Source organism: Spinacia oleracea, chromosome 5 (assembly GCF_020520425.1).
Source record: "Spinacia oleracea cultivar Varoflay chromosome 5, BTI_SOV_V1, whole genome shotgun sequence".
NCBI lineage: Eukaryota > Viridiplantae > Streptophyta > Magnoliopsida > Caryophyllales > Amaranthaceae > Spinacia > Spinacia oleracea.
Window position 1 is genome coordinate 35,008,298 of NC_079491.1, and position 13,385 is coordinate 35,021,682.

Genomic DNA, 13,385 nt, shown 5'->3' on the forward strand with positions numbered 1-13,385 from the left:
ACATATTTTTACTAATATTATATTATTTCTCTTATTGCACAAGGACCCACTTATATTTTTACTTTATAAATAACATTAAAAAAATTCAACCCCCTACTCATACCTCAAAAAAATTTGACACTTTTTCCACTAACTATATTAAAAAAATACCACACCATCAATTACCATCTAATAAGTTAATAAGTCAATTAAATTGCCTAAAATTTTGTGCCGATCAAACCGGGGCGAGTATTAAAGGACGGAAGGAGTAACTTTTACACCTCTTTTTTATTATTATTTTTTTATTTTTATATACTCCCTCAATCCCAAAATGTTCTTTACGTATTCTATTTCGGGCGTCCCAAAAATGTTCTTTACATTACCTTTTATATTATCACATAAATGTTTTAATATTCTATAAAAATTTGTGACAAGGATTATTTCAACCAATTAAATTCTTTGTGGTATTTAATATCTCACACTTTTCCATTGGGGAATTAAATCTTTTCCATTTTTCCAATGTTAGACTTTTGATAAAAGTGAAAACATTATAAATAAACGTAATTTGCCTTGTTTAAATAAAAAAACAGAGGAATCTCATTGCACATTAATTAGTCGTTAATCCGCGTGCAAAATACCAAAGGTAAAAAACATTTTGGGATGAAGAGAGTATTTCTTTATTGTCAACTGCCCCACTACATCATTATTATCTCAAACTCAACTATGCTTCCATAATACTTGTGCATATAAACACGTAACTCTTTAAAAACTACGCAGGGAGTAATAATTGGTTGTACTTTATTCCCTACGAGTTAGGGCACAAACAAGACTATTCTTTTTTCTCATAAGTAAAAAATTAACAAATACGTAGTACTTTGTAGTTTTACGTAATAAGCAAGGTAACATTGGTTGTCATACCATGCGCCGTCACTAGAGATGGCAAACGTGGCGGATTGGGTGGCTTATGGGTGAGTTTGGTGGATCGTGGGTATGGGATAATTGACATACGATCGGCTTCAGTTAACTTAGGGTGGGTCGAGTCGTGGGTTGTGTCGGAAAAAATGAACACAATACATGATGGGTCATGGGTTACGTGGATTGTGGGACATGGTGGGATGAGCAGGTCTAGTAGGTCCAATGTGTTTGGTGGGTTACGACGATTTTTGGGGCTTGGTACAACTTGATGGGTCAAGTGTGTTAAGTGGGTTTAGACGAGTTTTCAAAACTTATTTAGGTCAGGTGGGTTTGGACGATTACTTAAGCGTTAAAAAGTTATAAATTTATATGAAATTAAATATATGAACTTTTATGTTATTCACATACTCGTATAGATGTGGTTAATGTACATTTAAACAATGAAATTAAAATTTATTAGCATTTTAAACATGCAAAATAGTTTAAATTAGGATGGCAAATCCGGTGGGTCACATGGCTAGACGGGGTTAGGTTCGTGTGTTGGGTTGGTTGGGTCGAGTGTGCAGTGGTGGATTGTGTCGGATCCGATGGGTGGATCGAAATAGATTGTGTTGAAAAAAACTCGACCCATGACACATCAAGAAAAATATCCAGATTGGGTGGGTTGTGTCATGGGTCATAAGTGGTTCCGATCCTCGTGACCCATTATGGATTGTGTTAGGGGGGACTGGGTCAGACCCGACCCACTAGCCAACTCTAACGGTCACAATATTTTCTTCCAACTAGTCTACCCTGATGATCCGGATCAGATTAACTTGGTAGTGTTAGAATATGCCTTGAATCGGTCATGCCCCTTACTGCAACGCTCAAACATAGGGATCTCTGTACTCCTCAAGATCAATAAACTTTTCTATCCTCTGCCTGTGGACGTAGCTAACACATTATTAGTGAACCACATTAAGTCTCTGTGTTCTTTATTTACGTTATTTATAATTTTTCTTAGTTCCGTTATATTATCTCCGTTTCATTAAGTTTTTTACGCTTTGAAAAATGTGTCCAACAATCAAAACTTTGACCATAAATTTTAACTATTATATCCATAAAAAAAAATTATCACTAGATATCTTGTTAGATTCGTCGCGAAATGTATTATTTAAATATCAACCTTTTATAATTTTTTACCATTCAAAATTGTATATATTAACGGTCAAATATTACACCAGATTACGTACAAATAACAAGTTAAAGATCTTTTAAAACGGAGATAGTAACAGGTAGGTTCTAAGTTCTAATTCGATAAGATTGCTCTTTTATATGCGTTCCGTATTAGCTTGATTAAGACTTGGGAAACTATAAACACAAAAGTCATGAATGTTTGCAGTTAAGATGTCCCTTTCTAGTTTCTACCCTTCAAAAATAAACTAAAAATGAAAGATGTCCCTTTCTCTATTTCTTCCTTTCCCCCCAAAAAAAAGTAATTTTCTTTTTCTTTTTTCCTCTTTATTTGCGGGATTTCCACGCCGCTTGTACGGTTTGTCTCCCTAGGTTCACAACGAATAACAAATGACACGGGGACTGGTTTTTCCAACCCCTTAACGTTCGCTTGTCTCGTACTCAACTTATGAGACTGATAACTAAACATTGAATCCAAACTAGTAAACTACTGAGTACTCCGTATTTGGATGACCATTCAGCTCTGTTATATTACCTTCGTTTCTAAAAGTTCTTTATAGTTACTATTTGCACGAATTTCAATATAATATTTAACTATTAAATATCCAACTTCGTATGTGAAAAAATTATAAAATTTTGATATTTTGAAAATACATACAGAGACCAATCTAACAAGATCATGCATGTAACATTTTGATGTATATAATAGTGAGAATTTGCGATCAAAGTTTTTATAATTTGGACACATATTTCAAAGCGTAAAGAAATTCAGAAACGGAGGTAGTATTAATTTTATTTTCATTTATTTTAGATTTAATAAGATAAGATAATACAAGATAAAAATAAAGGTTAATAAGTTTATATACAAGTATAAGCAAAATTTAGATAAGACAAGATAAAATAAATTTCCTCAAAAAAAAAATATTTATATAAGATAATATTCAATAAAATAAGATAAGTGAAGGACTAATAAGATGAGATAATATAATGTACCTGAAATTTAGGTGAAAAGAACGCACCCATCGTCAATTCGATATGACAATTTAGTCCGGAGTACGACCGAGTTAGGTCCCGTTTAGTTCACTTTATTTTTCCTTATCTGATCTGATTTGATCTAAACTTATGTTTCTGATTTGATCTGAACTTATTTTTTCTGATCTGATTTATCATAATTAAGATTTAAATAACAAAAACTAAAATTATTAATATTCAGATTTACATGTAAAATAAATTTTATTCAAATTTTATAACATTGTTAAAATTACAAATTAGTTATTTGACTGTAGTCATTATTTAACTATTTCATACTCCCTCCGTTCCATAATGTTCCCCACTTTTCCATTATGCGCGGTCTCTAATGCACTATTTTGACCGTTAATAGTTTTAATTTTGCATTAGTAAAAAATATAAAAAATTGATATTTAGAAAATTTATATTGAAACGAATCCAGTGATATCCCACAAGTTAATATCTATACTCTCAATCTTACTATTAATTACGGTCAAAGTTTTTAACCTTTGACCATATGAATAGTAAACATGAGGAACATTATGGAACAGAGGGAGTATATTAGATGGATTAGGACATGGTCTGGATAGACCGATTCTAATTTGGACATGATCTGGACATACCGGTTTTGATATGGACATAATGGTTCTGACTTGGACATTATTTGGACACACTGATTCTGATCTAGACGTATGAGTTATGATCTAGACGTGATCTGTAATAATCATCATCATCATCAACTGATCTGAACTGAAATTATTTTTCTGATATAATATGATATGAACTTATTTTTTCTGGTCTGATCTAATCTGATCTAATCTAATATAATCTGATTAAATATGAAATAAGTAATAAAATTATGAAATAAGGTGAACTAAGTTGGACCTTGCTTTTAATTTTACCGGACAAGTTTATGAGAGTTTAACTTCAAAGATATTCGCTGAACAAAGGTTATATTTTCCCTATAACGTATAACCGATCGATAGTATATGTTGTTCCCATGTTTTTGAAGTGCTTTGGCGTAGAAGATTTTAGCACATAAACAGTTTTTTTGGTAGTATATTCGGGCAGTCACTTAGTATGCCTAGTGCCTTGGTTTTTATCACAAACTCTAAATGTACAGGACAAATAATAAGGCTTATATTGTGTGACTAGGTTTTGTGGGTTAATTGTGTAAATAATCTTACTTAGCTTAGAAGGTCGTGACTTATGTGCCTCAATATGTAAGTTGTACAAAGTATATAACACAATTTGTGATGAAATAAAATGCAAGGGAAATCATTACTCATAGATAACTGGTCATGGTATCAAAACCAGGTTATATGACGTGATATAATTGTTTCGTATTAAGCATATTTAATATGGCATTGACTTGCACAGGTTTTATATCCAAGAGAGACTCTCCAACCCCGCTGCTAGAAGTAGACGTTCCTTTCTCGAGGTTGCTGCCAAACATGACAATTGCAATTGCTGGGATATATACCACAACCACCAACAACTGCAAGTGTGGTGGTAGACGACATGAAGGAAGAACTAGCAGTTGCACCTCCTTTAGCATGTCGACTACTCATCTCCTTAGCTCGTATAACTCCAGGTAGCAATGAAGTCTGAATGAAGCACGAACTAGCATCATGGTGATGAGCGGCATTTATGTCGCTCTTAGCTTAGGAATTCATTATCTTTTTCGTTACTTCTTCCATGATTTTGCATATTTTTATATGCATTTATATGCTTCTTACTAACTTTGATCTTGCATAGGTTACATTGGAATAATCGAGGAGTTTCAAGGAAAAAACTGCAGAAATCAGAGTTGTGCGAGCACACAAGAGGATTCTGTGCACGCATAAGTCCAAGAACTTAGAAGAAAAGTGCCGGTAAAAATCGTGTGGGCGCACGAGGAAGGCTGTGTGCCCGCACGAAGAAGGAAGATAGGCAATGCAGAATTCAGATTCTGTGCGGGCGCACAAGATTGGTGTGTCCCCGCCCAAGTTCAAGAGCTTGTTTCCAGAATCTCTACCAAATCCGTGTGCCCACACAGAATCGTTTTGTGCCCGCACACTCAAGGTGTGTGCCCACACAGAATTGCTATGCGCCTGCACAGATGTCGTTCAAGACCAAGCCTCAAAATTCAAGGTGTGCGCACGCACAGGAATTTGTGCGCCCACACAATACATAGCTGCTACTCTTCGCTCTGTGTGGACACACACAAACTTTGTGCACCCACACGTACCCTCCTCTGCGCCCGCACACAATACATGCCAGTTGTGCGCCCACACAGCGATGCGAGGCTGATTTTCTTTTATAATTTATACTATTTCGGGGAAGCATATAAATAATAGCTTTTCTAATTTTTAAGGGAATTCCATTTTTGTAATATTTTCAGAGAATTCTTAACTTTTAGAGAGAGAAATAGAGTAGAGTAGATTAGAATTAGATTTTAGGATTAATTTCCACAAGATTAAACACTTTAATTTCAGTTCAAGTTGTAGACACCTACTTTTGTCCCCATTCCCGAAAGGGAAGGTTCAATGATGAAAGCATAAATCTCCACTTGACAACGCATCTCCTATAAAACAACGAATCTCGATCACCCCTTTTCATTTCACCCGAAACCTGCTATTTATAGAAACCTGCTAAAAAATAGTAACTACCGTTATGGGTAGTTTTTAAATGTGGCAAGTCATAAAAGATAGAAACCTGTCAAAATTAGGTGTTGCACTCCAACATAAATCCTAAATGAGATAGAGATTACGAGATAATCCTATTCCTAATATGATTCGAAAATAAGAGTCACGTATTAATTAAAATCCTAACGAGCCTAGAGTTCGTAACGGGCCCAGACGCATTCCGTCACAAGGTTAATACGCACTAAAAGACTCGATTAAGTCTCAAACACTCCGGATTCTAGGAATATGAATCTGACTAAGAAAACAGCCCAGATCCTATTTTCAACGCCTGGTTCTGGGCGCCGAAATCTTCGGCGCCCAGGCCTGGGCGCTGAAATTACCTGGGACGTATTCTTTCCTAATTCCTCGTGGATTAGAGCTCTACAATTCTATCTTTCCACGAACTCTTTTCTATAAATATAGCCCAAGTTCGACGTGAAAAAAGGAACACACAATTATTATTCTGAGTATTGACTCTAAACCCTTAAGCCTAAGCCTCACGCTGCAAAACTGATCACGCGTTCTGTCGCAATCGATCCATAAATCGAACAGAACGTATCCTGTCCCATAACTTGAGATTTGTTAAATAAAAGGAGAAATAGCAAAGTCAAAGTGGTTAGTTTTCTGAGAACCGTGACGCACCTCTCAAGGGTGCGTCGTAATGTGTCCCTTTTCCATGGTTTAATTGCTTTTCTCGCCCTTTTATGAACTGTTAAACTAATTAAATCTGATTGTTCTATCACGCCTAATAAAGATAATATGTTGGGAAATTGGATTATCATGATAGGTCCCTTAATACAATCTAAATCAGATAATCGCGCTCGATCTAGTACTATATGTTGCATATTGTTAAAATCAACTCAGATTAGTTTAATAGTTAACGCATGTCCCTTCAATTATTTATGCTGAGCTAGTAAGGATATCCTGCCTCTGGAGTTATCGAAGAGCGAGTACTCTTCTCGGTAGTTACAGTCCCCCGAACCCTCAATCTCTACCTTGCGGGTGTATGTTGAGAGATCCCCACACCAGGGATCACAAGGAAACCTACGGCCGTCGTGGTCAAACATAATTGCACTCCCTTTATGTCACGATAACCGAGTTTTGTCAGTTTTTCTCATTGTCGTTAAAAACTGAATGGCGACTCCTATATTACTAGTCAATTGGGTGTAAACTCACAGGAAATCCAATTACACTTGATTTGACAAAAAGAAACGTCACACCCACGAGGGACAAGGTCACGCATTAGCCTCGTGCTTTTTCGACCCCCTCACAGTGGCGAATCCACTAGGGAAAGTGAAGGAAATACTCGTGCTCGTAGGTAATCAAAATAGCTGAAGGGTGAAACGATCCTACCCCGCGTTTATTTCCCCATCAATTTGGGACGACCTGAAAATCAGCATATTAATGTGAACGGGCAGAACCGCATAATGAATCTTGGCTCCCTTAGGGAGTTGGGACTAAGGATACCCATCGCCAACCGGGGGGTGCATACGCTTCGAATGTTGTCCACTCGGCACTTTCGCTAGTAGTACACCCGTCCCAAACCCAATCGCTCGCCCATTAGGTCCCTCTCATTGGTGCATGCCCCCTTGGCTTACATCGTGATTGGCTTCTTGGGCGAAATTCGTCTGTTGAAGGCACTACCTCGACCGGGGCATGTGTTGGATCTGCGATAGAAGCGGTACCAAGCCAGGCGCAAAAACTACCCATAGAAGCCTATCATAAACTACATGACATATTATTATTGCCTCATGGTGTAATGTTAGTTATATGTAGCGAAATATATGATTGTGTGTGACAAACTATCCTAGAAAAACCAACGACCTTAAAAATTGCCCAAACATTCATAAACCAATTTGCCAAAGAGTTATACCGAAATACGTGTTCCGCAAACCCCAACGATCACCACAAAAATAAGCGACGCTCGGGATGGCCTGTAACGAATCCCACAAACGCTGCACGACGCGTAAAGGACGTTATTAGGCAAGCACGTAAAATCAAAGTCGCATAAACAAAAGTAGACGCAAACAGAAAACGAGAACCAGCCAGGGACGCATTTTCAACGCCCCTGGCTGGGCGCCAGAATTTCTCACGCCCTACGCTGGGCGCTGAAGTTGCTGCTTGGCCTTCTGGTAAGGCGCAGCAGCCTCGGTGCCCGCGCAAAAGGAAAATACGTAGCACAAAAAAAACGTTCGTAAAAAAATTGCTACGAGAGCGTAAGAAGAAGCACTCGATTCTAGAAGCGACTTAAAAAAAAATAAAAAATAACTCTTTGCGTCGTTGTTAGGCCTCCTACGACGACAATGCTCGGCACCAAAACCGAACATGCTAATAACTATGAGTGTCACACGGGCAAGTGTTTCAAAAATCCAAAGAATGACCAAAAGAAAGAACTAAAAGTGTACCAACAAAAAAAAAGAGCGAAAAACCAATAGAGAGAGTCAAAGTCTAGACTAAGTAATGCTTGAAACTTTGGGGCCTAAACTTTAGCTTATCTTATGCATAGGACTGGTCCTGCCACTTGGTGCCGATCGGGAAATCAAAGGTTAGTACGTCTCGAAGATACATCGCCAACACCAGGTTTAGTGACTCCAAGCTCCGTCCGTCATCCCTCATTTCAAGGATCTCCGCTTCCCCAACCTCGATTCGCACCCTCAAACATGTCCATCGAAGAACTGCGAGACCAGATGGCTCAAATGACCCAACTCATGGGCCAACTGAAAATGGAAAACGAAGCCTTAGCGGCTGCACAAGCCAAAAATGACCTCGATAACGAGAAGAGGATTGAAAAAATGGTCCTACAGCAAACCATGGGGAGCAAGTACTTCTCCCTCGATTCTGAACCTTTTCCTGGCAAACTACCAGAAAAGTTTGGTTCATCTGACTTACCAAAATTTAAAGCCACGGACAATCCCCGTGATCATCTATTGAGCTTTGTGAATGCCATGAACTTGAAAGGCGTGGACAAGTCCATGTATTTACCTGCCTTTCCTTTGTCATTGGAACCTGTGCCGCTCAAATGGTACTATCACCAGGACCCTAAGCTCTTCCCCACTTGGGAAGACTTCGTCAATTTCTTCATCAAGCAATACTCGTCGAACATGGATTTTCAAGTCACCATGCGCGAGCTGGAAGTTCTCTTCCAAAGGAAAAATGAGGGTTTCACAACCTACTTTGCTAGATGGAGGGATCAGGCGGCCCAACTGATCAATAGGCCTCCCGAAACAGAATTGGTCCAAAAATTCATTGACAACCTGGACCCGGCTTACAGACAATACCTTAGGTACTTGGGACTTGACACTTTCAAAAGAGTTTATGATGTGGGAATAAAGATCGAGGATGATCTCGCAAAAACAATACAAAGTAAACCCGCATACAAAAGCAACACCTACAACAGGGCAACACATCCCAAGCCCAAGAAGTCCATGCCGTAGAGGAGACTCCCGCCCGAAGAAGCCCTGGAAGATGGGTCCGAGACCGAAAGTTTGCCCCACTCGGGTCGACTTTGGTACAAGCCTTCGAAAGACTAACCAATCAAGGAAAGTTGAGACCTATAGGCCCCACCCGTGACCCTCTTGTCAAGAGAAAATATTGGGTCGAAGGTACTTATTGCAAATTCCATCAAGGAAATGGGCATGACACCGAAAACCTCTGGAACCTAAAAAATACAATCCAGGACATGATAGAGGATGAAGTGATACCTCTCCCTAACGTTGGCAAACCCAACAACAACAAGAGCCCACTCGGCTCTTGTCACATCTCTCTCGACCAACCAGAAAATGAGAACTTCGACCCTACGGTGTACATTACACCTCAAGGTGCACCACTCGCTGTGGTCCCTATGGATCGAATCGAGAGAGAAGTGTGCGGTGTGTGGGATGATGATGCTGAAGATATTTACCTATCTCAAGTGTCGGGCCAGGACCTCTTTACTGAAACTTGGCCCGGGTATGCTCTCATTGACACCACCCCTCAGGAGCCTGAGGTCGACAACCTCACCCGATCAGGAAGGATATACCAACCGGATATTCGCCCACCTCCTATGGACGATATCCCAGTTAGGCAAACTTATGAGAATGGACGGCACACCACCGTCGCAGGAGTCATTGTAAATCCTCTCTTGAAACAACTAAAAAGAACCAAAGCCGAAATTACCATCTGGGATCTCATGTGTACTTCAAAGGAACATTGCGAAAAGCTTATTCGCTCACTCGACCTCATCTCAGTACCTACAGATATCACACCTGACTCATTGGTTAACCACGTCACGAGAGATGTCGGAGAAAAGGCCATAGTTTTCACTGACAAAGACTTGCCCAAAAAGGGGGGTGCTCACAATAAATCCCTCTATCTAGTAGTTGGATGCAAAGGACAAAACATCCCCCTAGCGCTCGTAGATAACGGTTCGGCGGTTAATGTTTGCCCATTGCAAACCTCCCATTGCTTGGGGCTAGGAAACGATGACTTCCAAACCTCCACGCAAGGGGTACGAGCTTATGATAACTCCCGAAGGCCTGTGTTGGGAAAAATCAACCTTACCATACAAATCGGGCCTGTGGCACGCACCATGGAGTTTCAAATAATCGACATCAAGCCCACTTTCAACCTCCTCTTGGGGCGACCTTGGCTCCATGACTTAGGAGGTGTGGCTTCCACCTTGCACCAAATGGTTAAACTTAACCATAACGGGGTAATACTAGAAATCCGTGCCCCTCCTCTTGACGTCAGTTGTACTATGGTTGTAGCGGCCGAAACTGCAGACGACCTTTATGGGTTTCAAATGGAAGAAGCAATCCAGTTCATCGAAGACTGTGATCCAGCATTCCTAGACCCGCACGCATCCCGAGTCATCCCTAGAATGCTGTTAGCTCAAGGTTATTTCCCTGGAACCCCATTGGGCATAAGGAAGAAGGAATGCACATTCCATCCTTTACCCAACAAATCTACTCCCTTTGGCTTAGGCTATGAACCAACGGAGGAAGATATTGCTGACCGCCTGTCTGGGCTACGCCTTAACAAGGCCAAACAAACTACCCTCCTCCCCCCGTATCAAAGAACCCTTAACGGGATGTTCGTTCGGGAAGGAGAAGGACACCCATGCTGTGATTTCCCTGAACCCTTCGTTCAGGATGGCTTGTTAAAACCAGGATTTGAAATCTTCCATGACTGCCACACCTTGGATGAGGCACCCCACCTCACCAAGACTAAAACAGCTGAAATATTGGACAACCAGGCTCTATGGACAGTGTTTAACGAATCGAGGCCTAGGGAGGACGAGACTGTGATGACTACCCTAGCTTTACAAGATGAAGGTTTCGATCCAACCCGGTTAATCGCTCCTGCATCAACACTAGAAGAAATCAAGAACGGATGGGTGAAGACATATCAGTGGGTCAATGCAAAAGGAATAGAATTCAAGATGAATACCGGTGAAGGACCAAAGTTTTACGAGACTAAACCCAAGGCTTGAGCCACATAGAGCACCTTAGTAAAAAGCGCCTAGTAGTTCTTTAGATTGGTAGAAAAAAAATAATAAAGACTTTAGATGGTCCTAAGACCCCTTAGAATATAGGTCAATTTTATTTCAGTGTGTTTTCCTTACTTTCCAAATTAATAAAGGCGTAATATTTCTCCTAAATTTTATTCTAATACTAATTAAGCACCAAATGTACTTGCAAAATACAAAAATAAAGAGGCGGCCCACTCTAGGCCCAATAAACGAGGCCCACTCGGTCTTGAAATCATGCCATGGGAACCAATTCCCGAAATCCACAAAATAAACCGTACCATCCCCTTCATATCCCCAAAACATAAAGGTCAACCAGTGTCATCATAAAAGTCAATCCATGCAACCCAAAGAAATCAAAGGAAATCAAAATCCAAAACAAATGCAAATATTGCTTAAAAAGGGAATTAATAAAATGTAACCCCACCATACCCTTCAAAAACGACACGCACCTCAACCCACCCAAAAGCCTACACAAAGATCTTCATAACTCCCGCACCCTAACTCTATTTTCAAAGCCGCTTTGAGTCACGAATAGAAAAAATTAATCCGGACAAAAATGCGTCTCACGCTAACAGTAAAAAAAGCCTCCGAAATAGCCTCAAAATCAATTTTTATACAAGTAAAAAGCAAAGCACTAAAACGAAGAAAAAGAAATAAATGTAAGAACACGTGAAGCAAAGCGTCAAAAACGACCGCCAGAAATCATTTTCAGCGCCCAGGGCTGGGTGCCGAAATCTTTGACGCCCCAGCCTGGGAGTTGAAACTCTCTGCATGCCTAAATTTTTTTTAGAAGTGCTCGTCATTTTATCCGCACATAACGGAAAAATAACGAACACTTGGGGGGTACAGCACGTATCCAAATAGGCTCACCAAAAAAATATAGCCATACAAAAAATAGTCGAATTTCATTTTTTTACGCGACTTACGGCAAAAAAAACGGCAGACGAAAATAATGATAATACTTCACTCATTCGACCGGTTAAGTAATATGCTTCCACCTCAGGGTATATCTATTAAAATCCGGCATCTTAGAATTTATTCTAGCTAGAACTACGCGCGACCTGATTCTGACAAGATACGTAGGCAATCCTTACCAAGGATTCGGTCCAATAAAAAGAAACATATATAAATTGTGCAAAAAGTGTTAGACATATAAAAATATAAAAAAGAGGAGAAACAAAAAATAAAAATAAAAAATAAAATACGCCTTTATTGTGAAATAATAAGAAGGAAAACAAAGTGCTAAGAAATGAAAAAACAAACACAACTGAAATAAATAAAGGGCACCTACACCCTAGTAAGAACTACACTACTCTAGTTCTTCCGGATCATCAAATAAAGTCTTGTAGAGGGCAATGTTCGCAGGATCCACCCCTACAGTCTTCTGCGCTGCCCCTATATCAATCTCCATAAGAACCGGCTCCTGGACACTAACTTCCAAAGATGCCAAGGCTTCAGAAACATTCTCGGTTATAGCCCGCTCAGCCTCAAGGGCACAGACAATGGTGGGAGAAGAATTATTATCATCAACTAGACTAGCCACTGTTTCCACAGGCGGCTGAGCCTTCCTAACCCATACATTGTTCCGGCGACGATCTCCGCGAGAGCCTGCACTTCTTTTAACAACAGCAGGCCCCTTCATGTTAGGCACCTTTTTAGGCCTAGAACTGGAACGGGGAGGAACTTCCTTTCGCTTTCGATCAGGACGAGCTTTCACAGTCTTAATAACATGGGTGCGAGGATTGGCAGAATCACGGCTCTCATATCTGACCCGAATGCGAGGTATCAAAAGCTCAGCCGGCTCCCCATTTCGAGCCTCGGTCCTCACAGCCTTATCATCGGAGCTCATCCACAACTTGTAGTTTTCAGAAAGACCCACAAAGCCATTTGTAGCTACGGCCCAATGCGGGAGACCATCATAATACTTAACCCACGCTTGAACCCGTGCTTGTGAAAAAGCCGCTACTTTAGGTGGTACCGTATCAGAAAAGGGGATAGTCTGCCTTAAACCGTATTGACGCATGACTCGGTAAGGGAAAATATAAATGGGCCGAGATAGCCCCAACAAGGAAACATAAACCGATACATCAGAACCCCCCGTAATAGTAGTCAAACCCCACCACGGTACCACCCAC